Source organism: Lepisma saccharinum, unplaced genomic scaffold, assembly GCF_977018435.1.
Source record: "Lepisma saccharinum unplaced genomic scaffold, izLepSacc3.1 HAP1_SCAFFOLD_208, whole genome shotgun sequence".
NCBI lineage: Eukaryota > Metazoa > Arthropoda > Insecta > Zygentoma > Lepismatidae > Lepisma > Lepisma saccharinum.
In genome coordinates this window covers 275,497-301,797 of record NW_028142993.1, presented here as the reverse complement: position 1 = coordinate 301,797, position 26,301 = coordinate 275,497, and the positions used below count along the sequence as shown (strand labels likewise).

At 37.0% G+C, this 26,301-nt stretch overlaps 1 long non-coding RNA gene across 2 annotated transcripts; it reads left to right on the top strand.

The window, feature by feature from the left end:
* Positions 1-600: 600 nt before the first annotated feature.
* Positions 601-19,492, top strand: LOC145982509 (uncharacterized). 2 transcript variants are annotated; one of them, XR_014441066.1, is made up of 3 exons: positions 601-725; positions 16,791-16,995; positions 19,201-19,492. It is a non-coding gene; the product is annotated as an uncharacterized LOC145982509 (long non-coding RNA). The 2 variants fall into 2 exon arrangements; XR_014441067.1 differs by having other exon boundaries at positions 634-725; positions 16,794-16,995.
* Positions 19,493-26,301: the final 6,809 nt, after the last annotated feature.

Sequence of the window (26,301 nt, the reverse complement as noted above, 5' to 3'; positions counted from 1 at the left end):
AAACATCTATTTCACTGCATGCTTCTATAAACTTATGGTCCTGGCGTGCGCATGAGAGTCCCTTGGTAAGTATCCCTTCATACGTCCCTGATTGTTTATGACAATGATTCTGTATTTGCGTGCAATGATAATTAGGCTTTGTCCATTGTCTAGTGCTTCTGCTTCTAATTATTTTAACACAGTTTTTCGAGAGATCACTTCCTCTCTTGCCTTCAAGTGAGCCAATTTCTTATTGTCGGTGATAATGATGGAACCTACGACAGACCTGTGATTTGTTCCAGATCCGGTAGGCTAACCAACACTTCATGGCTCCCCCTTCTTCATCAATTTCATCTAATCATCATTCATCCTCACTGCAGCAATTAGCCTAAAAGCAGAAAGGCAACGTAAAATACAAAAATACAACTATAGCCATACAGGGACTTTTGCTACGCCATGCCATGGAGCTACGAATGAAACAACATTCATTGTATGTACAGACCTTTTTGAAAAACAAATCAACAAACCTGAAAGAAGAAAGGAATTCTTATATTCATTACGAAAAGCATAACGATAGGTTTAGAAAACATGATGACGCCCGTTCCTGGTACGTACATGGACGTAAATTTGAGATTCTCACTAACGGTCGTGCAAACTACTTTGCACGTCTGATCAAAAGTACGGCAACACTCATTTATAACCCTCTATTTTTTTTGTTTTCCGCGAAGGAGAAATGTACATAAAAGGTAGGAATTATTTTATCTGTTCATTTATAGTTTCTGAAACTCTTTATGTTGGTTTTACAGCATATTACAACGTCGTCAAAGTCATATTTGAACTTTATGTCCTCATACTATTTTTCCATTTTGAGTAATTTTACATCGTTAGCTCTATTTGTATGTTGAAGGTGACACTAGAGTTAAAGGGGTTAAATAATACTTATTACCGATGGGTTGAGGTAACTTTGGCATTTGGATATTATGAGTGGAAAGCTATTGAGGAAATAATACAGGGTAGGGTCAGAAATTTTATATCTGGTTGTCAGGTTTAAATTTTAAGGGACTTTACAAGCTAGACGAATGTACTTTGTCTACCTCTTTTTCGCTCTGATTTCCACCTCATCTCCTTCTTCATTCCTTTTCTCCACTGAACAATTTATTTGTCTCGTAATTTTTTTTTTCGTTTCCTCCCTATTTGTCTCTCCCGCCATCGTAGTATTTGTTAAATCTTTCTTCCCTCTAATTCTCTTATAGTGCGGTACGCTGTACCGGTACCTATCGATGGGTGAGAATAAAACTAATCACATTTTTTAACGAAAGAAATGTGGCGGAGGGAACTTTGTGCAGGCCCGTACCCAGGATTTTTTTTTAGGGGGAGACAGACCCGTAGGCTGATTTTATCTGCAAAGGCAGAGACTACAGGAATCCTGCGGATTGTAAATGTCTCTTAAAAAAATTACGTTTTTTTAAAATACAAACAAGTCAAATAGCCTACGATAAGCAACATATGTAGGGTAGGTGCGGTGATAGATGAGTGTTCACACCCATTTTGAAAAATCAAAGTTCCTGACTTTCCCAGGCGTTTTTACATATCTACTGTGTAATGAAAAGAACTTGCTAATAAATAAGAGTTACGCTTCAACTTCGCAACTTAATCAAATAAATCAACTTTGTTTAACATTATTTTTAAATAAATGGAAAATATAACAAAATAACGTTTTAAAAGCAATATTACCCCAAAAAGGAAGATTGTTCGAAATAAAAAAAACGAAATGTGTTTTCAGTTACCAATTCTGGCAACCAAAGAACATTCAATTCCCCTGAATTTTCCAAGTTTGTAACGCTCCAAAAAAAAGTCCTGTTTTTCTAATGACCTTCTCAGCCCTAGCCTGGTTTTCTTGACTTCTCCAGGATTTTCAGGTCAGTGCGATCCGTGTAAATGATTTATCTCAAGGGAACGGTTAAGATAAATGACTTCACCCTGGCAGTGTCTCTGCTGGCACAATATTGTTTTTTTTTTTCATGGCGTATTTTTGCTTTCAGAATAATACTCCACCGAAAAATAAATGCCAATGGCAACCAAGAAGCTATTAAATGGGGTTTCATATATGTGGGATAGAAAATTCCATTTGTAAAGGTATGAAACAATCGAATGTTTTCGCCTTGATGTCCTCTACACTGTGTAAATGCTGTCATAAATACACGGTCACACTCCTGTATATTTATGTTGAAGACAATTACAAGTAGGAAAGAAGAAAAGTTGCAGTAACATAAATTTCGATTAACAGAATCTCGTAAATTATATTGGACTAAATTTCTTAAGCATTTTTTAAAAATTACAGTATCTGTTAAAATTACTTTAAGCAATATTTTAGCAAAAAATCTATATAAACAATTCTGCTGTGAAGTAGATTCTCTTATTTGCATTATATTCATTAACCCTAAGCCATTGTCTGGAAGATTCGATATCAGTTGCAGAAAGACCCTGATGGTGGAGAAAAAAGCAAAGTTTTCTATCCTTCTGCTCAATGGTGGCAAAAAGGGACCAGGCCTTGCGGTGCCGCCGGAGAGCAAGATGCCACTCATTTATGGTTGGTTTTGTATTGCAGTCCTTGAGGAACCTTTGTTTCATAATATAAAGAGTATTCAAAATTATATTTTATGCAAATTAATATGAAACGTTAGTGATACTGCAATCGATGAAACCATTCAATATAATCAAAGGGCTACTATTTGTCGAGTGTATTGTCAAAACATCTGTTTTTGACTCAAGAAAATTCAGGTAATTTTGAAAATATACACAGTATCCTCCGCAATGTCCTACATAAGGAGTTCAATGTCTCTTGTGGCGCAAGAGTCTTCCTTCTTAGCAAGTTTTTCCCTAGCCGAGACGAAAAATATCGGTACATGGATTAAAAGACCCCGACTAAATCGGGACGTCTGATAGCCTTGCATCAATGGTTTTAAAACTAAATCTGGCACATATTACAGACTAAACATTTCTGGAGCCTGTCTCCTTCCAGAAGTGACCCATTCGTTTGTGCAAGAACAAAATCGATTGTTTTTTAGAGAAAAATCATCAACGTTATTTTCGTAGGTTTTATAGGTTCAAATTTTAATTTTTTGTAGCTTGAGGGTAGGGGCCATGACCCCCCCTTTGTGTACAGCCTGTATTTTGAGGGGTGTAACAACATGCATGCACGATCATTTATGAAGAGACTACATGTTTTTGAGTAGTTCTTATCCAAAAATCCAAATGCTGACCAAGGCAGAATTTAATTTTATTTTAAAATATAAACTAAACGTTACGTTTCAACCTTCTAGCAAGGTCTTCTTCACACCCTGTACCAAATACAAATGAAATAAGGTACAAGAGTGGAATATATATATACACAAAAGTCACTCCCCTCCAGACACAAGAATATTAGAAAGTTATTTATCTGGAACATTACTTTCCAAGTGTTCCAGCAAGTGGCCTTCTGTCAACTGTTGTTTCACATGACAGGCAATTTAGTTAAACATTTCCTTTCATCTGGAACGTGGTTGGACTTCTTAACGCACGCTCTTTTTCTTTATTCTTTCATTCTTTATTCTTCTTCCTTCTTTTCTCCTCCGCTTTTGTCCATTTCACTCTTTTTAACACCTTCTTCCATTCTTTGTTAACCTCATTAATGATGAAATGAAACGTTACCAATAGCACCATCGAATGGTGCGTACTTTATCGGCAACACTTGGACATCTTGCAAGTGAAATACAGAGAAATACCACAATATAAGGCAGCAATTTCGAGAGTATCAGAACGTAACCAGGAAGAACAGGTGCTTTGGTTGCAGTAAGGAAGAAAAAGTTGGAAAATAGTTAATGAGGTTCCGTTTCTCGAGAGTATTTAAGTACCATTACTTTAATGTTTTTGTCTGTTTACAAAGTAATATATTAGAAATGTTCTTGCTCGCTGAGTTTGCAGTACATTCATTTCTGCAAGAGATGCTTCAAGTAGGTATATATACCTATACTATATGTGGTTTGTTAATGATGATGTGTAGAGTCACTTGGAAGAATACGCCCAACTTTTTTTGGCGGTTTATAGCTTCGCTAAATGACGGAGTGTCGCAATGGAAAACAAATGAAAGCTACACATTTTGTTATTGTTACTTATAAGTTTTATTACTGTAAGTCTTTTAGCAAAAGAACCATAGAAAAATAAACAGATGAACGTCAATTTGAACACATCACCCCGTGTGTAAAATGCCCACCCATTAGGGGTAAAATGCCCAATACAAGAAAATTGTTGTAATAAAAGAAAATGATACACAGCATTAACTGGAAGATTATTAACGTCTGTTTCGTAAACAAAACATCATTTGTACAGACAAGCATAGCGTTTCTAACAACATTTATTTTGAATTTACCATAGCCACTTTTGCTGTTAACATTTGTGAGAAATTACATTGCACTTTGGACACATGGATGTGAATTTGATACATATTTCATGCATTCACATACTACAACGAATACACTGGATCCAGTCACATTGTGGTCCTTTCTTATTATAATGCCCATATGCCATAATGAATTACCCATGGGTATATTGCACTTAATTTCTGTGAGCATATCAGCCCACAGCTACAAGAAGAAAATTGAATCACTGGGTTGGCAAACTCTGAGCACCATACGGCAGTTTCACTCTGTAGATATGTTTCCCTGACTCTTGATCTTTACACCAAAATATAATTCAGTTTCTTTCTCTCTTGGAAATATTATTGCACACTGTTCATACAGCAACGTCCAAAAAAATATTACCACAAAATTGTCTTCTTACCTCATAAAATAACCCTGGATGGCTTCAGATTCTTCTCACAAGCTCCAAACCTGCTGCCTCGTCTCACCACGGAGGGCGCTTTCAAACAAGAATTGCAGAATTCTCATAACATTAACGTTGCGCGAAATAAAAGGGAGTGGACATTTAACCCCGATGGGCATATTCCCCCGAAAGACCCCCATCATAGGAATTTTGAGGAGTAGCAGAAAGTGCGTTGCATCTCTGAAGTCGGCATCCAGAATATACGGCCAGAATTTGTGTTCGACGCTTTTGTTACTTTCCACTCATTAAAATTGTAAAAGGAAGATAAGCGAGATGATTAGTTTTAAATAATTGCTTAGTTCAGTGAACGCCGAACCAACAATTTTCAGCTACTGCTTAGTATATTTGGCTACGAGCGATATTAAATATCCTACGGCAGCAAGTCTATTAATTCCACTAACAGAATCAATCGGGGAGAGATATTAGTCAACATTAGTAGTACATAATATTCTAATCGAATACAAATGGATAGTGTTTTGTTAAGATCGTGAAAGATGTTGTCATGTTTTGAATAAATGTCTAAAAGATTGAAAGCTTACATAAGAAAGTAAAGAAGCTTTGAGCTACTTACTTGCTTGCCTATCCCTTTTTAATGCATGTTAAAATGAAAGAATTCATACTGAAGTCGCTTCAGTGCGAAAATGGCAATTCATTACTATGGGGTTTAAAGCACGGAGTTCATAGAATGTGATATTTTGGTATTCAGCTGCCTTATAGAACATTACTTCCATTTCTGCGGGTGATGTGATCATCCACTTTTACCCCCGGGTTGCTTTCTGGTCCCCATATACCTATTAGAGGCTGAGTAAACTCCCCACAGCCGCTTCATGCAGGGACATTGCTTGAAAAATTCCCACCTAAAACCATCCACCCAGGTATTCGAACCCTAGTCTCCCGAGAAGCAGTCAGACGCCCTAGCGACTTGACAAACACGGTCTATGCACATAATTAATGACTAGATTTTACAAATCTCTAACTGGTCAAGCCATCTCCTTTCTTACCATTTGCTTATTAAATTCAAGCTATTTTCCTCGAATACGAAAACAGATTTTTGGTGTGTGCAATTTTGCTACAAATAGCATTTTTGATATTATGGACTATTTACTTCGAGTCTTTTGTACCGTATGTTTCATCAACAACTGAGTCTGCTCATTTCAAAATGAAAGAAGTTACGGAAAAAATAGACTTAATTAGATTTTCTGGAATTAATTCCTTAAATCTCACAAACGAACTCTTTGATCATCCAGCAAATGTTAACATGCTACTCAATTGAGTGGCAAATTGTATATATGCAGTATAAATTGAAAAGAAAACTTGCTAATACAGTCTCGGAAATTCCCTAGTGAAGGTGTTTTTATCCGCACTACACTTTTCTACTTACTATATCAAGTTGAGTGTGTGAGTATCCTCCAACTTTTCTTTAATAATAAGGCACTGCTAATAACTACCGCATATTCAACTTTCGAACTGAAGTTCTTATAGTACCTTGATACTTCAGAGAACTGGTCATACAAACCTTTGAAAAATACACTCTGTGAGTTCTAACCTCCGTAAAATATTTATATCAATATTCGTATTTTGCTAAAAATCCGTAAATCTCTTAATTATATTATTATTGTGTGTGTATGAATATTATAGAATACTTAGACTTTGGATACAAAACGCAGGTTACGCATTTTTGTCCTTGAAAAGAAGAACTGGATGCCGTCAACAAAGGTTGCTGTGTTTTAGTTCTAAGAAGAAAGAATGAGTAATTCATTGCATTCAATTGTTATTTGTTCTTCAGAAAAATATGGCATTCCAAAATAAAACAATAGTATATTAGTGCTATTCCGTTAGGGAGTTTATGCAGAAACCTTGTGCGAATTTTCGAAGAATTGTCTATTTAATGATATAACATCCATTACTTCAGTAGTTCTCGGGGGTTTGATAGGTGGCCATCTAACATTGTGGTTTGTCATTCTGGTGTGAGCAAGGCACGATGAACAACTTATTAATCAAAATTTAATCAAAAGGTGCCGGGAATGTGTGAATGCAGTTGGCCACCACTTAGAATAACTCTCATAACACAGGTTAGTACTCGTTATGCAATTTAAATATAATTGTCTGCACGCTAAAAATTTGAGCGTAAAAATAAGGGTGACGTCAAGGGTCGGAAATGTCGGGATCCTCTCCACGTCGCCTCGTCGGCTGTCACGCACTATCTTGGGCCGGAACCAAAATGAACGCATTGCATATTCTTGTCTTAACTCCATGGCTACTTTCAGTTTTGAATAGTGTTCACTACTTACACTGTTCTACAAATTTTAAATTTTTTTCTGGTACAGAAAGGAAAGTAGCTGTTTATTACTGAAATTGACGTCCTGAACACGAATATGCACTTCATTTTCTAAAATTGGCTCTTAATTTGAAGTTTTTGGATAATACATGTTACCCATAAGCAACACAGGCGTGCGCAGACGCTGTGATTAGGGGGGTCAAAAGCATTGATGAAAATTCAGTTGGGATAGAAAAACCTAATTTTATCTCACTGTTTTAGTTATAGTGTATTCATGCGTGTGCGTGCGTGTGCGCGTGTGTGTAAGTATATATATATAAACACACCCCTACCCCTACCCCCACCCCGACCGTTTAGCAGTAGTACTTAGTTGCTTTTACTTCTCTCCCTGTTAATTTACAATGCATTACATACAAGAAACAGCGAGCGAAGCGAGAAAGAAAATTTTCATATCCAAATTTTTGCAAAATTAAAATAGTATTGATTTAATATGGCGCAAAAATTTTCATGGAGCGACATGGCATTTTCTTTTACGACTCTGAACTTGACTAGACTGCAAGAAAAGCAGAGATTACGAGCGATGCGAGGAAGAAAATCTTACCAAATGTATTTTCATTTGTATAAAATTTAAAATCGAGGCGGCAATTGCAGCTTTGTGGCCCCTTAAGGTGCTCTTGGCCGTCTGGAAGAAATAATGCAAGATAGACGTGAAAACTAATTCCATCTTGAGTATCCTTTGGTCCTGCTACCCTTAGATTCTGCTAGTCTTGCTTTCCTTTACTTCCATGTTTGCCCCCCTAAAATTTCCGTCCAAGGTTGGGGGGGCAATGAACCCTGCCCCCCCTGTGGTTGCACTACTCCACCCCCTTTCCCCTTAGTTGCTTTGAACTTTCATCGGCTGGAAAATACTTGTTTTCTTCCAGAGTATAATATCGTTTAATAACGGCCATAAGATTCCTCTATTCTAAATTTCTAGGTGAAAATATAATAATATAGGGACATGGACGTCTGAAAGAGGGGCAAGGATGGCCACATCTCCCTCTTTGAAATCGAATGTCAACCTAAAAGTACATTTTCACACGTATAATTTGATTTCAGTCATGGTAATTTACATTAATTATTATAATGGGGATGCAGGAATGCGGTAATTTCAAAATCAATATGTCTTTTGAGGGGGCAACACTATGATCGGGGAAATATGTCTCATGGAAAAATACCTTGCTTGTACCTCCGTAGAAAAAAATCTGCGGACGTCCATGATTAAGGGGGGATATGCCCCCCTTTAGCCCCCGTGCGCACGCCTATGATAAGCAATGCATTGGCACTTATTCTCAAGATAAGCATAACTCATGTTATATAACAATTAATCATAAGCAATGTGGGCATAACTTGATAAATATATTAAAAGTGTCCGCAGAAGGGGACGAGGTTATTGTGAAAGATACATTACACGTCTTAGATATGGACTGCTTCTGCTACTATATCAGCCCGACCCCCGTGACTGGCCCCCTCTGATTGGCTTAAACCAACCACGAAATAGAAGTGCATCCTCGACTCCAATCAGGGGATCCACCTGCTTATGGTAAAAGCAAAGGTGCGAAGTAGAGGCCGGGCGGATCTTGGACTGGCGCCCCAGGGGGTGGGTAGCCGCCCTCGGGAGATTTTAAAGTGGTGTCGACGACTATTCTGTGTTCTCCCGAGGTGTTTTAAAGTGTTGGGCAGGAAGCCATATTGAGATATTTGAATTCTTAATTGTCGTTGTGGTTATCAAATGTGGAGTCAAACGTGAAGTCCTGTGCTGTGTCGAAGTTGTCCTTTGTAACTTCTTGCAGAAATACGATCTAACGAATGTACAATATGCCTAACAAGTTACCATCTAGCAGGAATCAGGTGGAGTAGTAGGTGGTTGCAACTGCAACGGATTTATGAAATGCTAACGGTGGGTTTACAAGAGGTTAGAGCGTCAAGAGCAAGACCTTGTGTTATGTGTTATTGGTGTAAAATGTTAAGGATAGGATGAACTCCGATAAAGGCAAAAGACTTAAAACAAATTCTGAAAGATCCAGCCTAGAAAACCCATTAAGAAAGAGAAGAATGGGTGACACGGAAGAAGATGCAGGTGAAAACTTGAGGACAAACGATGATGAAGAAACCGAAGGTGAGAGGAAAGTGGGAACGTTTAGATTTAACATAAATGAAATACAAGCTGGAATTGCTCGAGAGAAAGTCTCTGCTACGACAAAGACATTATTGATAGAATTGGTAGGGAAGATAGCAGCAGCATATGAAGATCTTAACACTGAGAACCAAATGCTCCACGCTGCGAATGAAGAACTGAGAAGTATTTCAGTGTATCTAAAAGAGGAAGTTAGAGCAATAAGAGAATCTAAGCATGATAGTCTAAATAATGCAAATAATACATATGCGGATAAGTTAAAACAAGTATCAGTTGAAGTTCCTAAACCATTAAGACAAACAAAACCAACTCTGTTTGTCAAGTCAGGGGGGAAAGACCCTAAAGAAATACAGAAGATAATTACTGAAAATGGCAATCCAACAAATGACAAAATCAGAATAACGAATATGAGGACAACAGAGAACTTACTCATTGTAGAATTTGCAACAAATGAGGAGTTACAAACAATAAAGAATAACCCAATCTTGCAATCTAAGGGGTTATTAATGGAAACCACAAAAAATAAAAATCCTCAAATAATGTTATATGACGTGCCAAAGGCATACAAAGACGAAGACCTTAAGGAAGACATCTATCAATTAAATTTAGATGATGTAATGACAAAAGAAGAAATGGAAAATAACCTTAAGATTGCCTTTAAAACGGGAAGGCCGAACTACTCAACAATGAATGTCGTATTGGAAACAACCCCTACAATGAGGAACATCCTGACTAAGAAAGAAAAACTCTATCTACCGTTCAAAGTAATAAGGCTTAAAGACTATATAGCGCTTCCTAGATGCTTTAAGTGTAATGACCTCGGCCACGTCAGTAAGCATTGCAGAAACGAAACCACCTGCAGGAAATGTGGAGAATTGCATAATGACCAGGATTGTAACTTGGGTAATATTAAAATATGTATACCATGTAAATTTCGCAAGAGAAACTGTAATAAGAATGTATGTCCAACTTATCAAGATCTAATGGACAGGGCAATATCTAAAATAAATTATGGATAACACAAGAAAGCCAATTACAAGAAATTCAAATCATATAAGAGTAATACAACATAATGCCCAAGGTGCCAAGCTGGCAATGCAAGAGATTATACATTACGTTACAAACAATAACATCGATATTGCGATGATCCAGGAACCCTACCATATCAAAGGGAAAAATGTTGCACTTCCTGTATCTACTAAGTGCTTCGCTTACTCCAAGACACCAAAAGCTGTTACTTTAGTAACAAATGAGGATATCCAAATTACCTGGAGAAAATCCTGCTCAACATCGCACTGTGTGGTGATAAATGCTGAGATGGGCGGTAAAATCTGGACTCTAATAAATATTTACTGTCAGTTTAAAGACAGAATATCGCCATATATACAAATGATGGAGAGAGCAATTAGGCACCAAAATGGTTCACATTCACATGTCCTGATAAGTGCAGATGCCAATGCCAAATCTCCATTATGGTATAGCGAGGAACTTGATAACAGAGGCAAGGAAATGGAAGACCTTATTGCAAGCAACAACCTTCATATTCTCAATACCAACATTTTGTAATAATAATGGTGGTAAATCGAACATAGATATTACTTTAGTGGATTACGAAGGCCGGCAGTTCATTCATAACTGGTGGGTTAAAGATCTGACGACCAGTGACCACAATGTAATTGGACGGAACATAGCCTGTGTCAAGGATGGTACATGGATGACTCCAAAATACAATATAAAAAGAAAATGGAGTAGGAAAGAGCAAGACGAACTAAGATATAAGGTCAGGAAAGGTTTTGAGAGTAACCCAGTTGTAATAGACCAAAGGTTACAAGATAATGTCATGACAATAACATCAACATTGACAACAGCAGTTAACCAATTTTCAAGGCAGAGCACAGCAGAGAAAAAAACAAGTGTGGCCTATATATATCTTGAGAAGAAGAACGATCACAAGGAAATTGCGCAAGAACTACCAGAGAGCAATTGATCCTAGAATAAAACAAACCTATTTGGAAAAATATAGGAAATCCAAATGGATTTATCAAGACCTGTTGAAACAACACAAAATTAAAAAATGGGCAAGATTACTAAAGAATCAGATCGTTAAAGTTCCATGGAGCATCGCGTATAAAGTGGTAACTGGGAAACTAAGACAGGCATATACACCCACAACCTTAAAACGTCAAGATAACACGTACACAAACTCATGGATGGATACTCTGCTGTACTTGATGGAAAGGTTGCTACCACTTGACAGTGAAGCTGAAGACTCTGATATTCAAAGAAATTTTAGATGTGAACTGCAGGAGACTTACGAGAATGATACATTAGTTCTACCTTTTGCCAAGGAGGAAATTGCCCTGGCAATAGACCAACTTAAATGTAAGAAAGCCTCAGGGCCTGATGGACTGGTAAATGAAGTCATCAAAATAACTAAGAATGAGTTATTGGGAAGTCTGCAACAAGTTTATAATCAGTGTCTGGCAGCTGGTGAGTTTCCAGAGGACTGGAAACTGGCCAATCTGATTGTCTTGATGAAAGACAAAGATAGAGATCCCGAAGAGCCGAAATCCTTTCGACCAATCTGCCTGTTGGATACAATGGGTAAAATCTTAGAAAAATTAGTAGTTAAGCGATTGAACGAGAGAAGAGCATTAACTGGGGTGTCAGAAATACTGTATGGATTCACCAGTGGACGTTCAACAGAGGATGCAATACAACACGTACAGGCATTCGTCCAAGAGAATTCACATAAATATGTACTGGCCATCACACTTGATATAAGCGGCGCTTTTGATAATGTGTGGTGGCCGTACATATTGAAAATTCTAAGAGAGGCTCAAACACCCAGACCATTGTACAACTTGATAAGGGACTACTTAGATGGCAAATTTGTTCAGTTTAAAGGACCTCAACAGACAGTTAAAAGATAAATAAATAAAGGATGCCCACAGGGATCTGTTCTGGGCCCGGTTCTTTGGAACCTTACTTTGGAATCATTATTATACTCTCTTGAAGAATCCAAGGATGTGGCAGAAGTAACGGCATATGCCGATGATATCCTGATTCTCATAGAAGCAAACAATCGCAGAGAGATAGAAGTCCATGCAGGGGAAGCCCTACGACTAGTCGAGAAATGGACCCTAACATCGAAAATGAAGATAGCAACTGAAAAATCCCATCATGTTCTGTTAAGAGGGAAACTTCAAAGACCAGCTATTATTAAGAGAGCTAATATAATTGTTAAAGTAGCTCCGCATATTGAATACCTAGGCATAACTTTGCAAGCCCAATTTAAGCTAAGAATGCACGTTGAAAATGTGGTTGGGAAAGCTAAGGTTCAGCTTCACAAGATCCTCAGTATGGGGAATCAAGCTTATAAACTCCCACAAGAAATATCGATGACATATTATAGATCGATCTTCTTGAGTATAATATGCTATTCAGCATCGGTATGGGTTCATCTCACTGACCAACAACAGGTGATTAATAAAATGAGATCCTCACAACGGAATATATTAATGAGAATATTCGGAGCCTTTAAAACTATATCCACAACATCAATCATAGCAATTGCAGGAGTGCTTCCTATCGACTTGGAGGTTAAAAGGAATGCCTCGAGGTATTGGTGAAAAAAAAGGAAATTACATGAAGACCAACCGAATTCTGGGTACCCAGATTAATACACTTGCTGAAATAGACTCATGTTTATGGGATAAGTGGCAGGCAGAATGGAGTCAACAGCAAATCTCAATCCACAGCAGAAGATATCTTCCTGATGTGAGGATAAGGAAAAAGTTTTTCAAACCAACAAGGGGCATGGTCCATTTGATTTCTGGCCATGGACCATACAAGTCTTACTTCAAGCGATTTAACTTAAGTCACAAGGACCAATGTTTGAAATGCGGCGTTGAAGATACTCCGGAGCATGCAATTGTTAACTGCACTAAGCATTCCAGTAATGAAATTGAGAGACTAAGGCAGGGACTTCTAGAGGAGACCTTGGCAGCTGACATCTGGAAACCTGAAAGGTTTCCAAGAATCAATAGGTTGGCAGAGAAAATCTCAACCTTAGAAGAGGAGAGCTACATCCCAGAATTGAGGGTGAAGCGTAATGAAGACACAATTCAACTCACTCTATCAAGAAGGAAGAGTAGCAGAATCAGTAACTTGGAAAGGAAATCCCAATATCAAGAATTGGAAGTGTCTGAAGAATCCAGTGAAGTGAAATTTTATGAAATGGGCCCTACAGCATTAAACAATGGAAATTGTATGTAAAATCACTACGAGGGACCAAACCAGAAGAGTCAACAACGTAACTCTGGCTGGTGTTCGCAGACATAACAACCAAGGAACCGTCATGGACTAAAAGACGGTCCGCAATTGGTCTTAGTGGACCTCAATGGATAGTGTATTCGTGGAAGACTGTATGAGTATCCCTAAGTGGAGATTTAAAAGTAAAGTGTGATATGTGGATACTGAGTGTGGTCACTCCAAGAAGCCCGGTAAAGGACATGGACTAGCGAAACTTCATCCACGGATCTGTCATGAACTTTACATTTATCCATTGGATGACGTCCAGGAACCTCTAGATGCGAAAGACTAAATCCAAGTCGAAGAAAGGAGATTGAAGAAGAAGCCATCATCCGGTCTAGTAACTCCCCTCACTTTGGGAGGCTATAGGATCTAAGGATCCACTGTATTAATCTTAATTATGTATCGATGTTCTGTGCTTGGTATACTGTATTATATTTCTTATATAATCATCATATTATTTATTCTATTTTATATCATATCAGATTCTATTATAGGTTGCTAAGCAAGGACAAGGGATTCTAAATTGTGATTGTGATGTCTTAAATACTTTTACTAGAGCAAACATCATAGGAATAGGTCTAAGGACCATGACTGAATAAGTCAATCATTTCTGACATATCACTTTCATTATTATTTTCTATATTATTTATATATGTTGTTTGAATTTATTCATAGTATTTATTCTTTCATTCTTTCTTATCTTTATTCTGACCCAAATACTATACATAGAGAAAACATTCAAACAGTAAACACACCTTGGTTTTTTCAAGATAGGCACCAAGGTTAATTACCTCTCCACCATCACCTGCATCCTCCGTTCATCCTTTCCTTTGGGACACTACCGCTCCTGGTAAGATTATAGCTAGATTAGCAATCGACGCCAAGTACGCCAGGAGAGAGGGTGATATGTGTGAGTGGCGAGAGGAGGCTGGAGGACCTCGTCCCTCAGTGTCCCTATCCTGTCCGCAGAAGGAAACCAGAGGGAACATTTGCCCCCCCCCCCCTTCACCCGAAATATCTGGCAAGAATTAATACAATTCAATTTTTTTAAAATTATATCGTGAAAACATAGATGTTAATGTCAGATCAAGCGTCTATGCAAATTAACTTAGTGCTGGTGATTCATTATGATAATTCTCTTAATTGGGGGAATGTATAATTCCATGTTTCCTCCACTTTAAACACTGCTGCCTCCCCGAACAAAAAAATCCTGTGGGTGGCCTTGAAATGAATGGTTACTGAATCCACCACAAGAATGTTTCTCTGTTGTGTAGGAAAAAGTACGCTTTCTTTATTGAAATAGATTTCTTGGACATAAAAAACCACTAACAGTAAAGCACTAAGAAAAATATATGATTGTTAAATTCCCACCAAGTCTTCTCGTAAGACGTCAGAAGATTATCCACTAGTTGTTTATAAGTGCTCTGCTCTCCTGTTCCCCAGAAAACTACGACACACTTGTCGAAATGCATTCCATGTAGTTCACTCACCATCACCGAAGAATTTCTTTCATAAATTTCCCTTATGTCAACTACATGAACAACAGGAATTGAAGGTAGAACATTACCGTTGTGCAGCAAAACTTCTTTAAGAGAGAACTTGCACGAATCAATAAAAAAGTATCCAGTCCTTGGTATTATGTGATAGGCTTCTTTGCATCGATGAATATTTGTCATAGCACACAGTCAGGTCCCCTTTTGTTTCGAAAAAATGGGAGAAATTATTTGTCTGTAGGTAGTAGTCATCATCATCCGCCAGGTGATTCCATTGTTGCAGCCGTAAGGCCAACAATTCGGCTATATTTTTTGGGAAGTACTAAGTCCCTGATGAGGTCATTTAATTCGGCTTCTGCTATATTGTGGTTTACAGGATTCTTGTTGAGAAACCTGATAGTAAGTGACCAGTAGGAAAGCCAAGACGAAGATTGAGGGATACCGTTGAGATGGCCTGAAGGATATCGGTAAGGATGGAAAAGATTAGATTGCTTTCGTCCATTATAGGGACAGATGGGAGGCTTGTGTTAAACCTTCGGGTTTAAGAAGGCTAGAGAGTTAGTTATATTGTGGGGTTCGCTAGCAGCAAAAGGTGGTGAAATACTTCCCTCAATACATACTGTAACATGTCGGAATGGAGTGCTGTTGTTGGGATGCTACGTTGCCAAACAGCCACCAGTGTTACCACGTCACTGTATATACTGCATATACGAAATCTAAGAACACTCTGGGGTCACTGCACAACTGAATGCAAAATGGCCAATATTGCAGGTATCTGAAACAGTAAATGATGGGAAGATATAGTGAAATGCAACGTGCAAGGCCGTCAGCAGTGTTGCCATATATACTCGAATTGAGATAGGTCGCTTGAATGTGTCCCCTCACCCAACCCCATTCTGTTACGCCAAAACGAGAGCCAATCGAGCATTTTTAATGTTATTTCCGTATTCAGCATCCTCAGATTAGTAAAGAATGGGCACTTTCATTTCTGTAACAAAATGTGTGTAGAACAGTATTATCATCCCATATCAAACGTTGTATTCCTTTGGCGGACCAAATTAATTTAAACTTTCCCTCAACTTCTTTAACTCTGTTATTCGAAAGCGAAAAGGAATGACCAGGGCTCTTGAAACAAAAGTTCTGATCTAACAAATAATTTTGTGATTGGGAGCAAACAACAGTCTTAGTAGACTGTAGCTAAGGTAGCCTATCTGTTTCATGAAAGGCCCGAAATTATGCAAGTATGCTAAGGCCCGGTTTTAGGGGGAAGCAGCTCTGGAGCCCCATTTACAAAATGCTCTGGTAGCGTCGCCGCCTTGTAATCATGGGGTCCCGGGTTTGATACCAGGGTTCAGATCCCACTTAAAACTGTAGTTCCAGTCCCGATTAGCCTTACTGTGCATAAAGTGGACTTAAACCACCAATTCAACAACAAAATGGTCTCTTCTACAGGGCAAAATGCTCTGAAAAGGGCCACATAAAAATAAATGGGATACTTGGAATGTGGTGCACATATTATACAAAAAAAAAAAAAAATTACTTCTAAACTTCGCCATTCACAGATACCTTTTTCCTATATCAGTAAGTTTTAATTACAAGCTATATTTATTGCCCAAGGCTTCATGAAAATATTTTACTTACATATTAATTTAAAATGTGTAGTTCTATTTGCATTCTTCATTTTTAGTAGGAAGCCAAACTTCCAACAGTAAGATGCTGGTGAATAGCGCATATGATCTTACCATAGCACTTGCCGGATCTATTGGACTGGTGCTACTTGTGTGGTCCTTTCTCCTCCTTTACGCCTACTTGATAATGCTCTGCAGATTTGCTTACAGCAAGGTCCACAATAGGTACAGCGAAATCCCACAGAATCCATCAAGAAGTGATCGGTAAGTCTCAAGATTTCCTTCATGTTTTGTGAAAGCAATGAAATACAGAAATAAAAGTTATTATATATTTGGTCGGCATCACTAGCGTACCCAGGATTTCTTTTCGGAAGGGGCCGGAATTCTAAGGTTGATATTACATAGCTCTGTTCTAGGCAGAGGGAAGGGACACACACAATAAAATACTTTGTAATTTCCATTTTTGTCTTCTTTTTTATAGGTTACTCAAAGACAAAAATGGTAATTTCAGCTAATTTTAAGAGTGTTTGCATTTAGTACTTTGGTTTTTTCCGGAGTTCTTTATTCTTTCACTTGAAAATTTTGATTTACTCAAAATTTCGGGAGGGCCTGTAGTCCCATCAGCTCCCCCCTTGCATACGTTAGTGGTCGGCATACTTCTAACAACGGATGAATAAGTTAATTACCTAACAGTGAAATAACATTATTCAAGGTTATTAAAATAATAATAATAACGATTTTTTTTAAAAAAAAGTATAGTATGCTGACGCAAATCATTGATTAATTCAGTGCTTGATTTATGTCCACTTTATGCACAGTAAGGCAAGTGGGATCCGAACCTCTAAGTGCATCCACCGGAAACCATTACAAGGCAATGGCGCTACCACAGCGCCATCGGGGAGGCCCGCTGAGGAAAAGGGCAATTTATCAGATGGGTCTCAATAAAGAAATGTAGTTTTGAAAATTAATTTTAATTGCAACACGAAGGTTTCCAATTTACTCTGCATTCAGATAGCTACAAATACCATCTACCGCTTATTCGAAATCAGTTTGGATAAAAATAATGATTTTTATTTTAATAAAAGGGAAACCTTTTTGATGATTTTTTTATTTAAATCGATTTTAATTATTTGAAAAAATAAACGCTTAAAATTGTTTATATGGTTTTTGGCACCATACATATATATATGCGTTTCTTTGTAGAAATACTTTTTCCTGGTAAACGACCCTGTAAAATATTTGAACAGTTTGATTAACGCAAATGAAAATTACATGCAAATATATATTTTTTTACTGTGTATATGAACGTACTGTGGGAATGTTTGTTGAGTGTGGTAATGAAACTATAATAATTTCAGTAACTTTTCTTCTAATGAAAATAAAACATTCTGGATGTACTATATAATTGTAACTTTAAAAAAAATTATAGTCCTTGTAACTGAATTTTGTCAATGTTTTAAATGATAGTTTCCAAGGTATCAGCTGCCATGTCTATTTACAATTTTATGATAATGACACTATTTACAGTTTAACATGATTATTATTTTCATATTATTCTACACAAAATGTATGCTATTTTTGCCTATAAAATTATTGAATTTTAAATCAAGAAAAAATTGAGTGTGTTTACAGTTTCCATATTACATTTCCTTTCATATGATCTTCACTCCATAAGTACATATATTTTGTTTCTTTTTTTTCATTTTAGCACCTAATAGACAACATTATATAATCTCGAGATTAATGTACTTTCACCAAAAGTGATTCTGATATAAGTACAATATCCTTATGTACCTTACTCGATAAATTATTTCCTCAAGGTGGCTTAAATCGCGATTTAAGTATGAGTAATGCAATTTTATCCATGAATGGAGAATATTATTGAATTTGAACAGAATGCACAGTTGTAAAAATTAGAAATTTTCAGTCTCACAATTCAACATTTACTATGGTAAAATGATAAAATAAATTATTTTATATTTGCAATTTGAATCGAGAAATCTCAAGAAGAAAAACACTTTGGTCTTTGAGATTGAATATGTAAACACTTCTGTTGTAAAATTCATTTTGATATGTGGCAAGATAGGTGTGTTCCGAAACATTCATTGAACTATAATATTAAATTATATTATTTTTTATTTATAATTTTATTTATTAAGTTTATCTTCACAATCTTGTCAATGAATTTTCCTTTATACTTATTTATGACTACCAGTAAATTAATAGTGAAGATATGCAATGAATGGTCAGCACCCAGAGACAAGTCCCCATCGGGTATGCCCTTTCGTGAAGAACGCCGAACCCTTACATGCTTATTATTGTGTGTGATCTGATATCGAAAGTAATATGAATGCATTTCATAACTCCACACACATAGGTCCCTTCCTATCTTCACAAAGAAACACATCAAAATATAACTTTTGAACATATGACAGTGGAGAATATTTATTGATTTTTTCTTATTTTCAGGCGTGTATTTCTTGCAAAGAAGGAAGGAGAAATTTGGAAAGATGAAGACAGAGAATTAATCTGAATGCTAAATACCACAAATGTTTCTTCATATGTACAAAAATAAATGAGTTAGATGTTCCATGTTTCCTTTCTTAAAAAGGATTGGCCCAAGTTTGATCGGCAACCCTTAACTGCGGAAGGAAATAATACATAGCGAAAATTAATTAACCCCGTAAAAGCAGCACATTCATATTTCTTTGTTTCCCTAACCTCTTTGTCTCAGTTATTCGTAAAAACTTTGATGGATCAACAAAATGGAAATATAAAATAAACCGGCGGTAAGAAGGTAACACGTTTCTTTATTTTGACCCCTGACATTAGGAACTCTCAATTTTAAAACATAAACACATCGGATGTGAATGTAAGGTTGCAGTTGGAGATCTACAGACTTCAAATATTATGATGACAACATTACGGGGTGATTTGCCACTAGGCTATCCTAGGCTATGGCTTTGGGGCCGCATGTCCAGTGGGGACGGACAAAAATTGACGCTGGAGGGGCAGAATAGAAAAAATTCTTTAATATTGTGATAATAGCAAAATAGAAGAACGACAAGTCCAATCACTTGCTTACTTGTTAGAAACTCTTTACTTGGAAGGAGTTTCTAGCATTCTTACATCTTAACCATATTTTCAGTAAGGTATTATTATAACCGGATTGCAATTCTGGATGGCAGACTGTAAAGATGGCTCGTGAGGTCATGTAACAGTGCTCGAATATAAACAATTGTTCCTCGAACAGACCAATGTAAATATTTTGATAGCAAGCAATTGAAAGTCAAATGGAGAAATATAATAAATATTTTTTATACAGATTACAGCATGCAATTAGTGGAAGTGAAGTATCATGATAAACAAGCGGTTAGTAGTAGTAGTAGTAAAGTGCGTCCAGTTCTTGCGAGGTCGACAGATCGGGAGAAGTGTGGCCGGTGGCGCTAGCGCAGATGCCGACATTTTCGACCAGTAACGTCCCGCTTATTTTTGTGGACATATCTTTAGCATGCAGATATTTATATTAAAACTACTTATTTGCCCGGCGTTGCCCGGGTATTTATTTATCCCAGTCTTCTGTTAGACAAGAAAATAATGAATTCTAACTATAGTGTAAATGTAACGTGGGGTTGAACGGCATTGGGAGTGTCACTATTCATCTTAACGACCCCGAAAACTATGGATTCCACATTAATATCGGTCGTTTTAAATGTCACCCGCTTCCCAAACCCCACACCTAGGGGTGCCAGGGATGTCTTGGAATTTAACTGCATTGGGAGTGTCACTATTGATCTTAGCGACTCCGAAAACTATGGATTCCTCACTAATATCGATCGTTTTACATGTATACCCCTTCCCACCTCTTTCCTTAGGGATGCCAGGGTTGTAATGGAGTTGAACGGCATTCTGAGTGTCACTATTCATCTTAACGACAATGAAAACTACTATGGATTCAACACTACAATCGGTCGTTTTACATGTCACCAATAGGAGAAATCCGAGATAGTGGACATTAATTTATTCATAACGACGCCCGGCTATTGTTATTCTATCCTTTTTAATTGATATTAATGGCTTTTCTATTCAGTATCGACGGGTGACGCTATTGTTAATTAATCAAGAGGATAGGGGGAGGGAGAGGAGATGTGTCATGGATGACTCATGTGAGCGTGGGAGCTTGGAATTAATGGTTTTACATTAGTGCACAATAGATACTATTATGTATCCCGTTTTTTATCCTATTCTAACCCCGTCTATGCTTTTCTTATATGCGTTTCAGCCGGATATGAGTCACGGATGATTTATGCCGTCGAGGGAGCTTGATCTTAATAGTTTTCCATTAGTGTATAAAAGATAGAATTATGGAATATACTCCTGTGCCTGTAATAGAATCCCGTAAAAAAATTAGTTATGATTTGTCTAACCAATGGAACCTAGTAGAATACATGTAGGAGAGTCAGAAAAACTTGGGTAGACATCACCGCATCCTGGACCGGGTGTTTTAGATGCCATTTTCCAAAATGGCCGACAGCGACACTATTTTGCTTTTATTTCCGCACCTGAAACCGTTAAAGTCATAATTTTGGTTCTAAATATATGTTTTGAAGGGTGAGGAATCGAATAAAATGGTTCCAAAAGTTGTCCGATTGTTATTTATTTCAGAAAATCTGTTGTTGTTTTTTTGCATCTATAAAGGATAATACGAATAAAAACTGACTACAATTATTTGGAAAGTTATATTTACACAACATAAAGGATTTGAAAAAAATATATAATAAAATAAAGCACACATTAAAAATAATATTTTACAATAAAGCACACATAATAATTATGAAAACTCTGAACTTAAATGTTTTTTACAAGTTATTGCAACAATCTGCATAATAATATGATAATTTCCTATTTTTCTCCCACACTATCTTTTGCATTCTTTGCCGCATTTGCAATACTCAGTGCATGGTAAATATTTCATATTACATTTACATCTACTAATAGCACATGCTTTACAAGTACACTGTATTAGTAGCTCAGAAGGCATTTCATGAAGGCAGATATCAGGCTATAGTACGCCATTATAATCTTTGCACCATCTATTATCGATTGGTTGGAGATTTGAATCAGGGAAGTAGCTTCGTGAAAATTTTAAGCATTCTTGCAGAACAAAAGAACGTCTTCTCAAATGCCCATTTCTTATTGAGAAAGATGATGGTGGTAGCTCAGATATGTGCTTCTGTTTGTGTAATGAATAACGAAGCTCATCAAATGTCTTATACTTTGAGGACGGATGTAAAACTTGAACAAGATATTCCTCTGATTTATTAAGTGCTTCTTCAGACAGAGTATTTTCTTCTGCAAATCCAATTAGTAATGTTTCTGGTGATGCGTTCAGTGAAGATGGCTTTGTTCCTATCTTGCTTGTAACATCACTACCTGTAACGTTGTGTGCCTTAATTAAAGTGCTGCAAAGCGTAGCTCCCAGTTTTCTCCCCAGTGTGTATAGAGGCACATAACGCACTTTGTCACTCACTCCCACTTTAATCCACATTTCTTCCAATTCTTTCGTGAATAGTTCAAATAGATATCGAAGGATATCAATTGGATCAGCAGGTCTCTGTCTTTCCCTTTCACCTTCTTTTAGTTACTGCTCGATGTAGCTGTCAAATACAAAACCCACTCGTTTAGTTCCGTGGTATTGAGTTGCATTAGTCCAGACTTTATCAAATATACATTTAAAAGTTCATATACACTTAGTTCTGAGTTGGCGAACCTGTGACATAAAATCAACTACGAGAGCAGTATCCATGACTTCACGTTCTTGAAAACAGTAATCAGTTGGATCTAGTTTTTCCTCCAGTTCAGACAACAGTAGATAGTTTACAGGTTTGGTTGTGTAGCCATTATCATCTAATAACATATTAGTTGGCAGCAGATCATATTTCAAAATATCTTTCATTGTTTCTCCTCGTGCTGTAGCTATGTGTATACTTCTATCAGCTGCAACAATATTATTCTTTTGGGAAGTAAATGTTATCTTCGATTTCGGAATAGGCACTAATGTTTCACCCATCATTATTGGGAGTTTTACCTTCGTGATGACACCAGAAAGTTTTGTAGTTTTCTTAAAGAAACGTTCTCTTCTGAATAGTTCATAACTCACTTCTCCATGCTCTCTCACTTTCATCAGGCGGATAGCATCCTCTCTAGGTACATATTGTTTACTAATAAAATTATGAAGTTGGGTCTGGCTGGATGTTTCATATGGACTGCCTCTACTGTTCATAAATTCAAATACTGAATTCACAAACATTAACATCTTGGAACTTAAGTTTCCTGATAATTCATGATGAAGACTTACCTCACTGTAACTGGTATCATTAGCACAAAGTATTTCTCGGAAACAGTCGCTTATTCCTAGTACCTCGTGATATACCAACTCCCATTCAGTGACATACTTTTGTAGCTTTGTTTGTCCAATTATTCCTTTAGAGCTCTTTCGAAATCGTTGGATAGTTTGCTCCAATTTCATGTCCGGCGACACTGCACTAAATGATCGATTGGTTTGGCTCTCTACAAAATGGCCTGTTTGAAATTTCTGATACACTTCAGGATGCTGTTCCTATAACCATCGCATTTTTTTTCAGATACAATGATGCATATCTTAAATAGTTAATACTGTCAAATTCACAAAATATAGGTAGAAGGTTCTGAATAGCTTGAAGGTGGCTATTCCAATCGCCATCTCTGTCAGACGCTATGAGAAATTTCAACAAGTTTACCAGGTAAAATAATGTATCCCAATATCGGCACGTTTCTGACTTAGTGGCACAATCATTGGAAAATTTCTGAAAGTCATTGTACAAAACTAATAAGGTTGCTAAAAGTTTATTAAACTCTGTTGCGCTTGTTTTCACATTCTTAGTCGAAATACTTATTTTCAATTTCTGGGCTTGTTGAATGGTAATAGCATAATTTTCTTTTGGGTTACATTTCCTAAATGCTGACCATTTCATCTTCAATATTGCTTCTTCAAGAATCAGTAAGCCCTTGAGCGACATGACATAATGACTTCCATTTATTACTGATTCTGCATTTTTAACACCAAACATTTTGCACCACTGCCACAAAGATATTTTCCAATAATGTGCAGGATGACCTTTGCGCAATGGAAGTTTCTAATAATTCGGCCACTATTTTATCAAGAGTGGTTTGTTACATGATACACAAAGACTTCTTCAGCCGACAAATTTTTCAGTCATTTAGCCACTATGTCATCTCTTATGTCGGCTGCTTCGTGATTTCTTTTTCTACCATTAACTGTGGTAACTGTCTTGTTACTCTCCACAATCTGACAAATAATGCAGTTCCTCACATCAAACAATATATTTTGTTCATCCTGTTGAACTTCTGCCAGTTTAGTTCCTCCGGTATCCGTCTTTGCTCATCCATTTCTAATTAGTGGTAGTTAACATGTAAATAACAAACTATTATTAGAATTTTGAATTCTATAATTCAGTTCTGACATTTTTATCACCCTAAACATCCAGTTAAGTAGGCCTCTTGTTTAATTGTGAAATAAATGAAACCAAAGTTATACTCTTGTCCCTGTAATAGAGTCCAGTAGACATTTTTCGAAAAAAAAAACAACAACAGATTTTCTGAAATAAATAACAATCAGACAACTTTAGGAACCATTTTATTACATTCCTCACCCTTCAAAACATATATTTAGACACCAACTAAAATTTATACGGGACTCCATTACAGAGATTGGATTAATACGGTACTAATTCTTGTGCTTTATATACGCGTTACAGCCGGATATGAGTCATGGACGATTCAGGCTGGCGTGCGAACTTGATTTTAATGGTTTTTCATTAGTGTACAATAGATACCGTGTCATTCTATAGAATGAAGGGATCTGAACCAGTTGTTTCTGCAATTAATTGCTGGGGTGATGTAAACTACTCATCATTCATCCTCTTGATGAGACCACTCGTCATTGACATGAGTTATCGCTTGGCAATGCGAAAGGTACAAATTTACACTAGGGACTAGACTACAGAAAAGACAATGGTCACTCGTTGTGTTTTGTGAACCGTTGAACCTGTATCATGGCTGGGTGTAGGATAATTACCTGTCTATCTGAATTCTCTTAGCTGAATCGAAATAATCGAAGTCCTCTGTAAGCTTCTCTCTTATGCTGACCAAAGCGTGCTTCCACTACCGACCTCCTGCCTTGCTGACCACCTCTCTCAACCAACTCAATCCCAAAAATCCCAGTACCCTCAGCTTGTCTCACCTCTATATTCCCAGGCCATCGAGCTCTTCTTCAATGCCGAATCGTGTTTATTATAATTGCTACCATGCAAACCGCCGACTCTGTAACCAGAAGTATTACCTGTTCTCTGAATGCTCAGGAGGTTTGCATGGCACAACACAATGCATAGTAAACATGCCTCAGAGGCTTGAGACAGCTGAGAAAAACAAGTGAATGCCCTGGTCAACATGAAGCGTTCAGAGAGACTTAATAAAATAAACATACAATCCTAGGGATTGATACGTTCTGCCGCGCGGAGAAAAATTTTCTCCTTTGAAAATTTAAAAGTCAAATCGCAATGCTTGACATGACTCAGGTTCGCCAATTCCATATATTTTCTTAAAAAACCAAATATACAAAAGAAATCCACCAAAACATAACTTTCTCTTCTTTGCCGCATCCCGAAAGAAAGAAAATTTTCATTCCCTAAACATTATAATGAATAATACCATTAATACTAACAAATTCGTATGTTTATACGATGTAAAAAACAATAATATGTAATATTATAAGACTAGAAATCACAAGAGTTCGTGTCGTTAAGCGATATAACTCTTAATGTACCACATTTGTGTGTACATAATGTTTATTATGTAGAATTGCTCGTTTGGCGATCATTCAGTCAATAGTCTGTGCAGGGCGTGGCTTGCCCTGTAAACAAAACCTGAAATGGCCGCTGTTCTTACCAGGAAGGCGAGGTTCCAATGTTTCTATAAATTGGAGCCCGTAAATACGCTACAAACCCTGAAAAGGGTACACACGTAAGTCTATAAAATGTGAATAGTCACATTCGTCCTAAATAGGCATGTAAAATATTGACACAATATGTATATCTCACTGTTTTGTCTGTGTTAAAGCCTGGTAATACCAAAGTGGAATATGGTTTGTTAAGTACGTAGCCACTTCACTCCTGACGTCGTCGAATATATGAACTTTTCACTGGTTATGTAGCACATTCCGATGTATATAATGAGTTATACTGAAAACTGTCGCTGGTAAAAAACGTGAATATAGCGTTCAGTTTTCTCACTTATGTTAATATATATACTGTAGTATAGCCTTGCATTTATATAGCCTTGTAACATATTGATATATAACTGCACAAAACCAAAAAAAAATCTTGCAAGTGTCCAAAACTGTTTTCTCGAATTATAAATATCAGAAAATGTTCTGCGAACAAATGTGTCGCTTTCGATATTCCATGTTGGTGAGAAGAAAAAAAAATAACAATAATAACTGCATGCGACAAA